The sequence below is a fragment of the Furipterus horrens genome, unplaced genomic scaffold (assembly GCF_987537825.1).
Source record: "Furipterus horrens unplaced genomic scaffold, mFurHor1.1.pri manual_scaffold_12, whole genome shotgun sequence".
In the NCBI taxonomy this organism is placed as follows: domain Eukaryota; kingdom Metazoa; phylum Chordata; class Mammalia; order Chiroptera; family Furipteridae; genus Furipterus; species Furipterus horrens.
Window position 1 is genome coordinate 51,104,090 of NW_028327182.1, and position 11,473 is coordinate 51,115,562.

Consider the following 11,473-nt stretch of genomic DNA (forward strand, 5'->3'; position numbering starts at 1 on the left):
CTTTTCTTAATATAAATGAGTAAACTAGGGCCTGGAGAGGGGATGCTTCATTCCATTCCAGCTTGTGATCTATGGAGACCAAATCACTCACAAAATACTGTACAGCTTTCAGAAAAGTCCTAGTTGGCTCCACAGGATGAAGTCCAAACTTCTTGGCATAACTTTCCAAGCAATCTTGTTCAAACTGTCCCCGTTTGAGCTCCCACAAATAAAAAGCAAAAAACACTATATTTTCTAAGTATCACCAAATAGCTCCACTAATCTACTAAAAGAAGCCTCCTCTCCTCATTTTCTGTCACTTCCTCAACAGTACTCTAGGCTCTGACTACTGGAATTACTGTTTTCCTTGACTACTCAACTTTCTTCAGGTCACAACTCACTTTCTAAGTAGCTTTACTCCTTTTTGCATTTGTTCATTCTTTTGCCTCTGTCTTAAATGTCCTGAATCAGTACTCTCTCCCTCCTTAAAGAAAACAAACAATAATTAAAACTGTAAAAACAGATTTTTATCAGAAACTATTGCAATAGGAGAATTGAACCCTGACTCTTTTCCCCTATTGCAATAGTTTCTGATAAAAATCTGTTTTTACAGTTTTAACTACTGTCAGGCTCTGGTTATCTTTTATTTATTTATTTATTTATTTATTTTAATCCTCACTAGAGAACATTTTTTTTCCTTGCTTTTAGAGAGAAAGGAAGGGAGAGAGAGAAACATCCGTTGGTTGCCTCCTGTTTGCACCCAGACCTGGGATAGTCCCTGCATGAACCGAGGATAGAACCGACAACCCAGGTATGTACCTTGACCAGAAATCAAACCTGCAACCTTTCAGTTATAGGATGATGCTTGAACCAACTGAGCAACACTGGCCAGAACAGGCTTGGTTATCTTTAACATCACCCCAAAGTACATATCAGTCCCCTACTCATCTTTCAGAATCCAGGTGAAATACCACTTACTCTTGTCTTCCTTCCCTGTTTCCTCCTCCGTCATTCAGCACCATCAGCAACTGAGGTTCACTCAGACACTGTCAATTGTAATTTCTTCCCTGATTTCTAGAACACTGTACATAGTCTGATATATAAATCTCGCATTGCCAAAAAATGTACTGTGCATTTCCTGTAAGAGGTAAATTATTTATCACTGTATTCTTCCCTAGCATTATAAACTCTTTGAAATAGAACTTCTGGGCTTGGTACAGTGCCCTCCATATCCACTAAAAGAAGTGGCTTGACCGAAGTCATAGCATTTCAGTGAATTTATTTTAAAAGGGCTACTTTGCAGACTTCCAGCCAAGATTGAGGCGTAAATACATGCACTGCTTCTTCTCACAAATAAGAAAAAATGTACAGCCACTTCAAAACTAAAAAAAAAAAAAAAAAAAAACACAGAAAATCCAAAAAATCAAAACTACAGGGAAGTTCAGCAAGAAATAAAAAAGAATTAACTAGAAAGGCAGGAGAGGTGGAGCCCGGACCAAGAGAAAGAGGAGAGAAGTAGTGGCTGTGGGGGTGGTGGCTGTGGGGGCAGTGCCTCTCAGTAGCATGGCTAGAGGTGGTGCAGCTCACAAGAGAGCTGCGGGTGGGCACATCTAGCAGCAGCCCTGACAAACTGATTAAACCTGAGAAATGATTCCAGCCCTACGCTAGCCCACACAACTTGCAGTTCCAGAGCCTAGAAAAATAGAGCCTCATTACTTCCAACTGTGAAAGCAAGTGGGGACAGGGGATGCAGGAAGAAGCTGCCAGTCTCGAAAAGGAGGCAGCTTGCTTAGTACGGAAAGAGGAAGAAGTGCTTGGAAAAGCTACAGCAACCGGCACTTTTCCCTCTCAGATCCCTCCCCCACATACAGAGCCAAAACTCAGTGAACCCGGTTGCCAGCACTAATGAATACCTAAGGCTCCACCCCCTATAATGTAAGAGGTGTGACAGCCCTTGCCCAAATCTCAGAGGCAAACACAGAAAAATGAGGAGACAGAGAAGTACGACCCAGAAGCACGGGCAGATCAAGGTCCCAGTGGCACAACTAAGCAATGAGCAGATAACATGCCTAACAGATGAGGAGATAGATAACTTAACAGATGCACAGTTTAAGGTATTGGTGATTAGGATGCTCACAACTCTGACAACAAAGATTAAACAGGACGGGGAAAGAATGAAGGCTATCCTGGCTGAAACGAAGGAAAATCCATATGCAACAATTGGTGAAGGAAAGGAAACCAGGGTTCAAATCAACAAATTGGAACATAATGAAGAAACAAACAGTCAACCCATACAGAAGGAGGAAATGAGAATTTTTAAAAATGAGGAGAGGCTTAGAAACCTCTGGGACAGCTATAAACATACCAACATCTGAATTATAGGGTTGCCAGAAGGTGAAGAGGGAGAGCAAGAAATTGAAAACTTATGTGAAAAAATAATGCAGGAAAACTTCCCTAATTTGGGGAAGGAAATGGACATATGGGTCCAGGAAGCACAGAGTCCCAAGCAAACTAGACCCAGGGAGGACCACACCAAGACACATCATAATCAAAATGCCAAAAGTTAGGAATAAAGAGAGAATCTTAAAAGCAGCAAGAGAGAAGAGGAGAATTACAAAGGAGTACCTATAAGACTGTCAGCTGATTTCTCAAAAGAAACTGCAGGGAAGAAGGGACTGGCAGGAAGTATTCAGAGTGACGAAAAGCAAGGCCCTACAACTAAGACTACTCTATCCAGCAAAGATATCATTCAGAATGGAAGGGCAGATAAAGTGCTTCCCAGACAAAGTAAAGCTGAAGGAGTTCATCATCACCAAGCCATTATTATAGGAAATGTTAAAGGGACTTATTTAAGAAAAAGGATATCAAAAAATATAAACATTAAAATGAAAACAGTATCACAACTATCAACAACAGAAGCTAGGAAATGGAACAAAGGTAAACTAAGCAGACAACAAGAGTGGGAACAGAATCATAGACACGGGGAGCATGTGGGGGAAGGCTGCTGGGAGGGGGAAGGGGTAGAGGGAGGGAAATGGTGCAGGAATTAAGAAGCATGGTAGGAGGGTCGGGAATAGACAGGGGGATGTTGAGAAGAGTTTTATGCACAACCCATGGACATGGACTAAGGGTGGGGGACTCCTGGAAGAAAGGGGGTTGCTGGGAGGAGGGGAGCAAAGGGAAAAGAAATTGGGACAACTGTAACAGCATAATCAATAAAACATACAAAAATTAAAAAATAAGAAATAAAAATAAAAGGGTTACTTTGCTCAAAGAAACTGAAGTCCATTTCTTTAGGCTACAACCTGGTCAACAGAACTTCTGTAAAACATGTTTGTGGAGGAAAAAAATGAGGGGTTGGGGTTTGAGTCATCAAATAGTTGATAGAAGATAAGTAGTAGGTAGATTAAGAAGGGAGGGAAAGACCTTCCAGGAAAGAGAGCAGTATGTTCAAAGGTGGGGAGACACGAATCAGTGTTATTTCTTTCAGAAAAGCAAGTAACTTTGTATGACTGGACTTAAGTGTACTCCCTTACCTCTGGGACAAAGAAAACCTAATTAGTTAAGGTTGATACACTTGAAAGAATGACATATCTATTAGTATTACTTATTGGACTAACTTTCCATCAGACAAATCAGGTTCTCCTAAAATTAGCCTGCGGACTCATGTTAGGTGATTTTTCACCTTTTTTTTTTTCCAGTTCCAAAAACTCTCTATAATTGTTATCTAAAAATAGCAAAATTACTTGTTCCCCCCCCAAAAAAAAAAATTTTGAGAGCACTCTAATTTTTTTCTACAGAGCAAAATAACTCAATTTACAAGTAGTACTTTAAAGAAGAAACAGGGCTCTACCTCCTGAGATGGGGGAAGACCACTCCTCTTAATGTTCACACTAATAGATGACTATACTGGTAAAAGGTATCTGCTAGGAACCTAATGAAATACCATTAATGTAAGGTTTAAGTTGGAATGCAACATAGGAGAACAATTCTAATCACTCTTGGAGGCTTTGGAATTACATTTCAAAAATTAATTCTCAGTAAATGGAAAATTAGAACATTGTCTTGCTTTTGCTCCCTTTTTCTCCACTGCTCTTCTATGGGTATCCATTCAGGCTGCTGTGGGTCAGCCAATAAAGCCCTACTTCCTTCAGTTGGACTATCTAACTCCTGATCAAATGCACCTCTTACACAATTTTCTTTGCTAAGAAAATCTGAAAGTCCCTTAAGTGGACACTTGCTCTGCATAGGCCACTGCAATGTTCTTGATATTGGGCAAGCAAAAGTAAGAGATTACAGTTACTTCTTCATAGACTTGAATATTATTTCTTCTGAGAGAAACAGCTGGAAGCACTGAGATTATTTTACTTTTCTTCTCTGTTCCTTCCCTCTTCTTGGGATTGGTCAAGATTAAGAGAAATAAGTCAGAACCCAACAATATCTAAATAGGGAACATTTAGGTCATTATTTAATATTGCTTACCTGTTTTTTGTTTAATACACAATCAGGAAATCTGTTATGTCAGTCTCAAAAACAATATAATTTTTAAAATTGAAAATGACATAACTTTTTTAGGATTTTGCATGTGTAATAAAGTACAGAATCTATCTACAGGGAGATTCTACCTTGATTTTCAATTGGCTAAATCAAACAGAGTAAACATGACCTGTCACAATAAATTTGACAACCTCAATCATTATTGATCTACTTTGGGCATAAAATGTGGAAATAATATTGAAAGAAGTGGTAATGAACAATTGAAAAAGAATTTTTATTTGTATTCCTTTTTTCCCCTCACCTCAAGAACCAGAAGTATTTTTCTTTGCTCACCATGCAAACACTTTTAATAAACAAACAAGAATCTTAGCCCTGGTTAAAGTAGACTACTCTGCTGATTTATATCTTCACCCACATCAAGACAGATGCTGTACTGAACAGGTGGCATAAAGAGACAAACCTACCTGCTACTTAGACCAGGCATGAGACCCTTCCAAGCACAGCATCTTTCATGAATGTCTATATCACTCCCACATAAGGTCACCTAATTTATGTGTAGGAGTGATCCAATATGCTCCATTTAAAATTTCTTCCTTGTCCTTTGACAGGTGAAAGAGCTTAAATATATAATTCCTTACTGTCCATGTGAACTGACAGTGCCTTGTTTTATTCATCAGTAGCTGTCTTGGTTTGATATTCATTTAGATGTGGCAGCACCACCAGGAGCAAAATGTTTCAATAGGAAGCCACCAGCCCAGTCCTCCAGGGAGCAAGAACTCTGATCGGATTGGCTATGAAGCAGGATCATCTTCTGGATGTTAGTATACATCTTAAGGACATCTCAGAATGACCTCCGGGTGGTGATGGGAATAGTAAGAATATCCCCAGATGGGGCTTTCCTCATTGGTTTGAAATATTAAAGGTGATGTTACTTGGGACAAATGAAGTGACACTATGAGGAAACAATTAGACAAATCCAGAATGGAGGACAAGAACCCTCCTAGCCTTTGTCTCTTCAAAAAGTTAAGTCTGTGGGGAAAATGTTCTACAAGGACAGAGTGCCATAAAGTCTGCAGGTTGTTCAGCAAAAGAAATTAAGAATATACACATACATATCTATAAAGAGAGAAAGCAAATATGGCAAAATGTTGAATCCAGGTGTTCTTTGTACTCTTTTATAGTACAATGCTGGAGGGTGGAATGACATGAGACCTTTATATTCCAAACTGATAAAACAGGACATTTCAGTAATCTGTTTGTTCAAGAAGGTTTTTTGAAGGCCTACCATGTGTTAAGAACTATTATTAAGCTTGGGTATTTGTACTGGTGAATAAAATAATAACAGTCTCTTCCGTGGATGCTGTGCTTTACCATCCTATGTCTCCTTTAAGAACTTAATCTCCCAGCTTCTGAGAAGGTTGTGCACTGACAGCTAACCCTCTTTAATTAAAGAAAGTTTCTTTACCCAAAGTTATTTCCCTTCTAAGGCCAGCCTGCAACAAATGACTGGTTGATGTGGTATTGTTAAGACCTGACTCCTCACCTCAGCAAGGGACAACTCTAAAGAGTCAGCCCAACTTCAGAACTTTTCACAGGGTTGGCTGAAGCCTGGTTGTGACTGTACTGCAGCCCACTTTGTCTTTATGCCAAATCTTGCTTCCATCTCTTTTTTCCACAGGTCCTGAGAGCATCTACCACTGAAGAAACATTAAACATGTAAGTATCATAGAATGACTTGGCCAGTTGGTGTCAGTCAGCTTTTCATAAGCCACCCCAGTACTGGTACAATGGGTTCACAAACATAGAAGACATGATAGCAAGGAGGAAGGCTATCCATGGATCCAACAGCATTATCTCCCATTCACCCAAGTTAATCTAACTAATAACATTTGTCAGATTAATAGTTAAATTAACAAGTAATCAAAAACCATTGCTGAGACCCATTACTGCACTCTCCCTTGAAGACACCAAACAGCCACTTGGTGGAAAGGTGACCATATTGGACTCCTTCCTCTCTTGATGGTGTAGTCATTCATTTTAACATGAATAGTTACATATTCTGTGAGTTTGCCTTTCCTGCCTGCATAGTTTTGGCCCCCATGACAATCCAAGGGTCTATATTATATTTGATACACCAACATGGCACCCCACTTATTGCATTCAACCAAGGAGCCCACATTATAGCAAAAGAGACTTAGCAGTGGCCACATGACTGTAGAATTCATTGGACATATCACATGGCATAACACCCAGAAGCTTTTGGCCTAATAAGCAATGGAACAGCCTGTTGAAAGCTTGGATGAAGTGCGAGATTGGTGGTGATACTCTGTGAGGACAAAGTGCTACTGTCCAGGATGCAGTAATGCTTTAACAATGCTTCTCGGTAGGAGAATACCTAGGGACAGGATTCAGTTAAACTAGCATTCAAAGGTAAAGATAAAATAAAGACATTAAATATTTGTTTCTAATAAGATTAAAAATTTTCAATAACCTAATGAAAGTTTTGATTATAAGTGTCCAACAGTATAAAAAGTACAGAACAAATTTGTAGATTTCCAATGTAGTAATACAAAGTGCATGACCCCATACAATATATCCTACAGACAAAGAGAGGTAGAAGAGGGAAAAGAAGACTGTGGTTGAGGTCTAGTAATAAATAAATACAGAAGGAGAGATGATCCATATTATAATATATTCTACCACCAATACTGCAACCAAAATGTACAAAAAAACCCATTTCAAAATAACTCAGTAGGAAGATGATAATGGCTGGGACTCTTGTAATACACCTTAAGGGTTGTGGGAGAGCCAACCCACTCACTGTCTAGTCTATCATATGATTGATGGCTTGTGGTTTCTTCCAAAGGCATATGAAATTTTAAGTTTAGATTAAGAACTATAAAACTACAGGTTGCTCATAAAAAGTGGCTCCTTATTGCTAGTTATACTACCCAAATTTTAAAATCCAGATCTAAAAATAAGCACCATGTCATATTATTATAAGATAGGCAAAGGCACGCTCTTCATTATGAAAAGTCTGAACTGCTAATATTTTCCCTCAACTTTTAGGAAAGAAGCAATGAGAATACTGTTTTTTTCAAATAATGGTCTTTCTTCCCCCTCACCTGAGGAAATTTTTTCATTGCTTTTAGAGAGAAGAAGGGAAAGAAGAAAACATCAATGTGAGTGAGAAGCATTGGTACTACCTACAGGTAGGTACCTATAGTGGGGAATTGTTCACACCTGCACTAGGGCTCAGACCCACAAACTAGGCATGTTCTCTGACTGGGAATCAAACCCACAACCTTTTGGTTATGGGACAACACTCCAACCAACTGAGCCACACCAGGCAGGGCTCAAGTAACAGCCTTTTAGTAAAGATTTTAGAATTCAAGGGCTCCGCGTTCAGGATTTATCATCTAACAACTCAATGTTCAGAAAACTTCACTAAAGGATGCCAAACCAATACCAATCCACTCAATATTAGCATATCTCTTTTCTTTTACTAGAATTTTACTATAATATAATGAAAAACAAAACAAAACCCTGATAGGTTAAAACAACTCTACACAGATAAAACCTTCACAAAGGTGAACTGAAGTAATCCAGAGCTAAAACTGAAAAATGCAGATTTTCGATGAAGTCACCAATTAATTATTTACACACTTGGCAAGCCCTCTGAAGATTGTGCCCCGAGAAGCATTAACCTTTGTTATTTTCATGCCATCCTGAAGACAATTTAACATTTTAATAGAGTGTGTTCTCTACCATGTGGTAAAGCTTTGGTACTATTCAAATGAGATTCAGTATCCTACAGACATGACATTTCCACAAGAACAGCTTTGATTTTGCTTTAGAAGTTTCATATAAGTCAAAATATCAAATGCCAATATGAGGGAGGTGACACAGAATACAACATGTACAGCCCAGTTACCTCTTTGTATAGTTAGAAATTACTCCTTCAAGGTATTTGCACCAGAGAGCTTAGTCTGTCCTTAATATTCAGTAGTACAGGTTTGAATCATTAGAACCTTGGCAAGACTAATATTTCAAAATTGTTAACTACCTCCAGGAGCAAGTCCATGTTATTGAGTAATCATAAATTTATTATGAAGGAAAACAATTGTAGCCAGTCATCTTTAAAAGTGCTGCAACCACTGGTTTTCAATTTGGAAATACTAAAACTACATATGTTTATCATACAACAAATCCCACCCCTGTCACCTGAAATCTTCCTAGTTTCGTTCATTAGGAGGAGATTTAAGAAGCATTTACAGCAGCATTCAGTTTTTCTATGAAATACTTGGTATTTTAAAAAATATGCATACATTTTCTTTTCCTCTTTTAGTAAGCTAAACACTGGCTTCAGAAGTTGTGGAACTCATGAAACTGGAGGAAAAGTAACCCATTCAGACTTCTGGCCAAGATGGAGGCCTGACAGACATGCTGCATCTCCCTCCACAACTAAGAAGGACTACAACTACCTCAAAATTAGAGACAACTAGAAGTTCCAGAAAATTGACCTGCATGGAAGTCCAACAAAGATATAAAGAATAAATACTCATCCAGACATGTAGGAGAGGTGAAAAGGATGCGGTGTGGTGACAGCAGCAGCGGCGGTAGCCACAGGCTGGCAGAAAGCACAGTCAAACATTTTAAAAAGTCAGGAGGGACACCTGGGGAACACTCCCAGCACGAAACAAGATTGCAGCACCAGGGACAATAAAGCTTCATTGCTTCTGACTGTGCAATCCAGTGGGGGTTGGGACAGAGGCAGAAACTACCAGTTTCTCAGCAGAGTCTGCTTGTTTAAAGGGCCCCCAGTATCCTAGGAAGTCCGCAGACCCACCCACTCTGGGAACGATGACCAGGACAATAGCTAGAGAGGCACCAGTCCCTTAAAGAAGTGGGAGAAGTGCCTGGAAAAAGGGTGAGTGCTGACCAAGCAGCATTGTTCCCTCTCAGGCCCCTCCCCACACACACAGCACCACAACGTGGTGAAACGGGTCACCCTGTGCTGACAAATACCTAAGGCTCTGCCTCTTACAATGTAACAGGTGCAACAGCTCTACCTAAGACACATAGGCAAACAAACACAGGAGCCTGTCAAGATAAGGAGACAGAGAAGTATGGCCCAAAAGAGGGAATGGATCAAAGTTCCAATGGGAGAACTAAGCAATGAGGAAATAGCCAACCTAATAGATGCAGAGTTCAGAACACTGGTGATAAAGATGCTCATAGGCTTGACAGATATGCTTAAGTATGGCAAATGCATAATGGAAGAAGTGAAGGCTATGCTAAATGAAACAAAGGAAAATTCACATAAAACCAATGGTGAAGGGAAGGAAACCGGGGTTAAAATCAATTATTTGGAATATAAGGAAGAAAAAACAGTCAATCAGTACAGAATGAGGAAACAAGAATTGAAAAAAATGAGGAGAGACATAGGAACCTCTGGGACAACTTTAAATGTGCCAATATCGGAACCATAGTGTTACAGAAACAGGGGAGTCCAAAAATCCCCGGAGTTTGTGGCTGGGGGATGGAGAGAAGGAAGCAGCTTTCAGAATGCCTCCACACGCCTGAGGCTGGTGGCTGGTGTCTTTCAATATGCAAAATTGCTTGGATGCTTCCAAGGCCTCAGGTGGATGGGAGGAGTCTTGAACCAGGGGACAGTATGGAAAGCACACAGAGCCTACGTGGGGTTCTGTGAATGGTCAGAACTGTTGGCAACACCCACTGCATCAGAGGACGCAGTGAGGGATATATAGGCAGCTGCAAACACTTTGGGGGCGGTGCGCTCTGGGGCTGTCTCCCTCACTGGCAGGTGTTCATAGGGGTGCTCTGGAGAAGGAGAGGAGATCCATGCGGTTTATAGAAAGAAGACAGTTTGCAAGGAGGCTGAGAATCCTGGCGGTTTTGTATTGAGAGCTGAAGGGCACCACAGCACAGAAAGGACCTCCCCAATCAGATTGAATGATTGCCAGCTGCTGGTAAAGCTGAACTGTGTTTGGGAAGTAAGGAAGCGGTGTTTCTGACCTTCCTAAAACTGGCTAGGTTTGGTAGGGGGGAGGCAAGGATATGTGTAACTGTTAAATAAACAATTTTCTTTTCACTCGACTGAAGTATTAAGAGTTGTAATTCTGGCGGCGGGCAATCGGACCCCTAACTAAAGAGCCTGAGGGTTTGTTTTCAATTGAAGCAGCCCAGGGGTTCTGTAACAATAGAGGTGCCAGAAGGAGAAAAGGAAGAGCAAGAAATTGAAAACTTATGTGAAAAAACAATGGAGGAAAACTTCCCAAATTAGGTGAAGAAAATAGACATACAAGTCCAGGAAGCACAGAGAGTCCCAAACAAGCTAGACCCAAAGAGGACCACACCAAGACACATCATAATTAAAATGCCAAAGGTTCAAGATAAAGAGAGAATCTTAAAAGCAGCAGGAGGAAAGCAGAGAGTTCCCTACAAAGGGGTGCCTATAAGACTATCATCTGATTTCTCAAAAGAAACTTTGCAGGCAAGAAGGGACTGGCAACAAGTATTCAATGTGATGAAAAGCAAGAATCTACAACCAAGACTACTCTATCCAGCAACGCTATCATTTAGAATGGAAGGACAGACGAAGTGCTTCCCAGACAAGGTAAAACTAAAGGAGTTCATCATCACCAAGTTATTATTATATGCAATGTTAAAGGGATTTATTTAAGAAAAAGAAGATCAAAACTATGAACATTAAAATGACAACAGAGCCCTGGCTGGTGTTGCTCAGTAGGTTGAGTGCTGGCCTGTGAACCAAAGGGTTGCTGGTTTGATTCTGAGTCAGGGCACATGCCTGGGTTAAAGGCCAGGTTCCCAGTTGGGTGCGCATGAGAAGCTACCACATATTAATGTTTCTCTCCCTCTCTTTCTCCTTAACTTCCCCTCTCTAAAAAATAAATGAATGAATGAATGAATGAACACATGAATAAATTAAATCAATCTTTAACAAAAAATAAAG

The 11,473-nt window shown here is 40.1% G+C and overlaps 1 long non-coding RNA gene across 1 annotated transcript; it reads left to right on the top strand.

Annotated features, from left to right (window-relative positions):
• The first annotated feature begins 691 nt into the window (after positions 1–691).
• On the top strand, positions 692–10,596 carry LOC149996182 (uncharacterized). Its single transcript, XR_016507420.1, has 4 exons — positions 692–790; positions 6,155–6,192; positions 7,629–7,688; positions 8,825–10,596. It is a non-coding gene; the product is annotated as an uncharacterized LOC149996182 (long non-coding RNA).
• Positions 10,597–11,473: the final 877 nt, after the last annotated feature.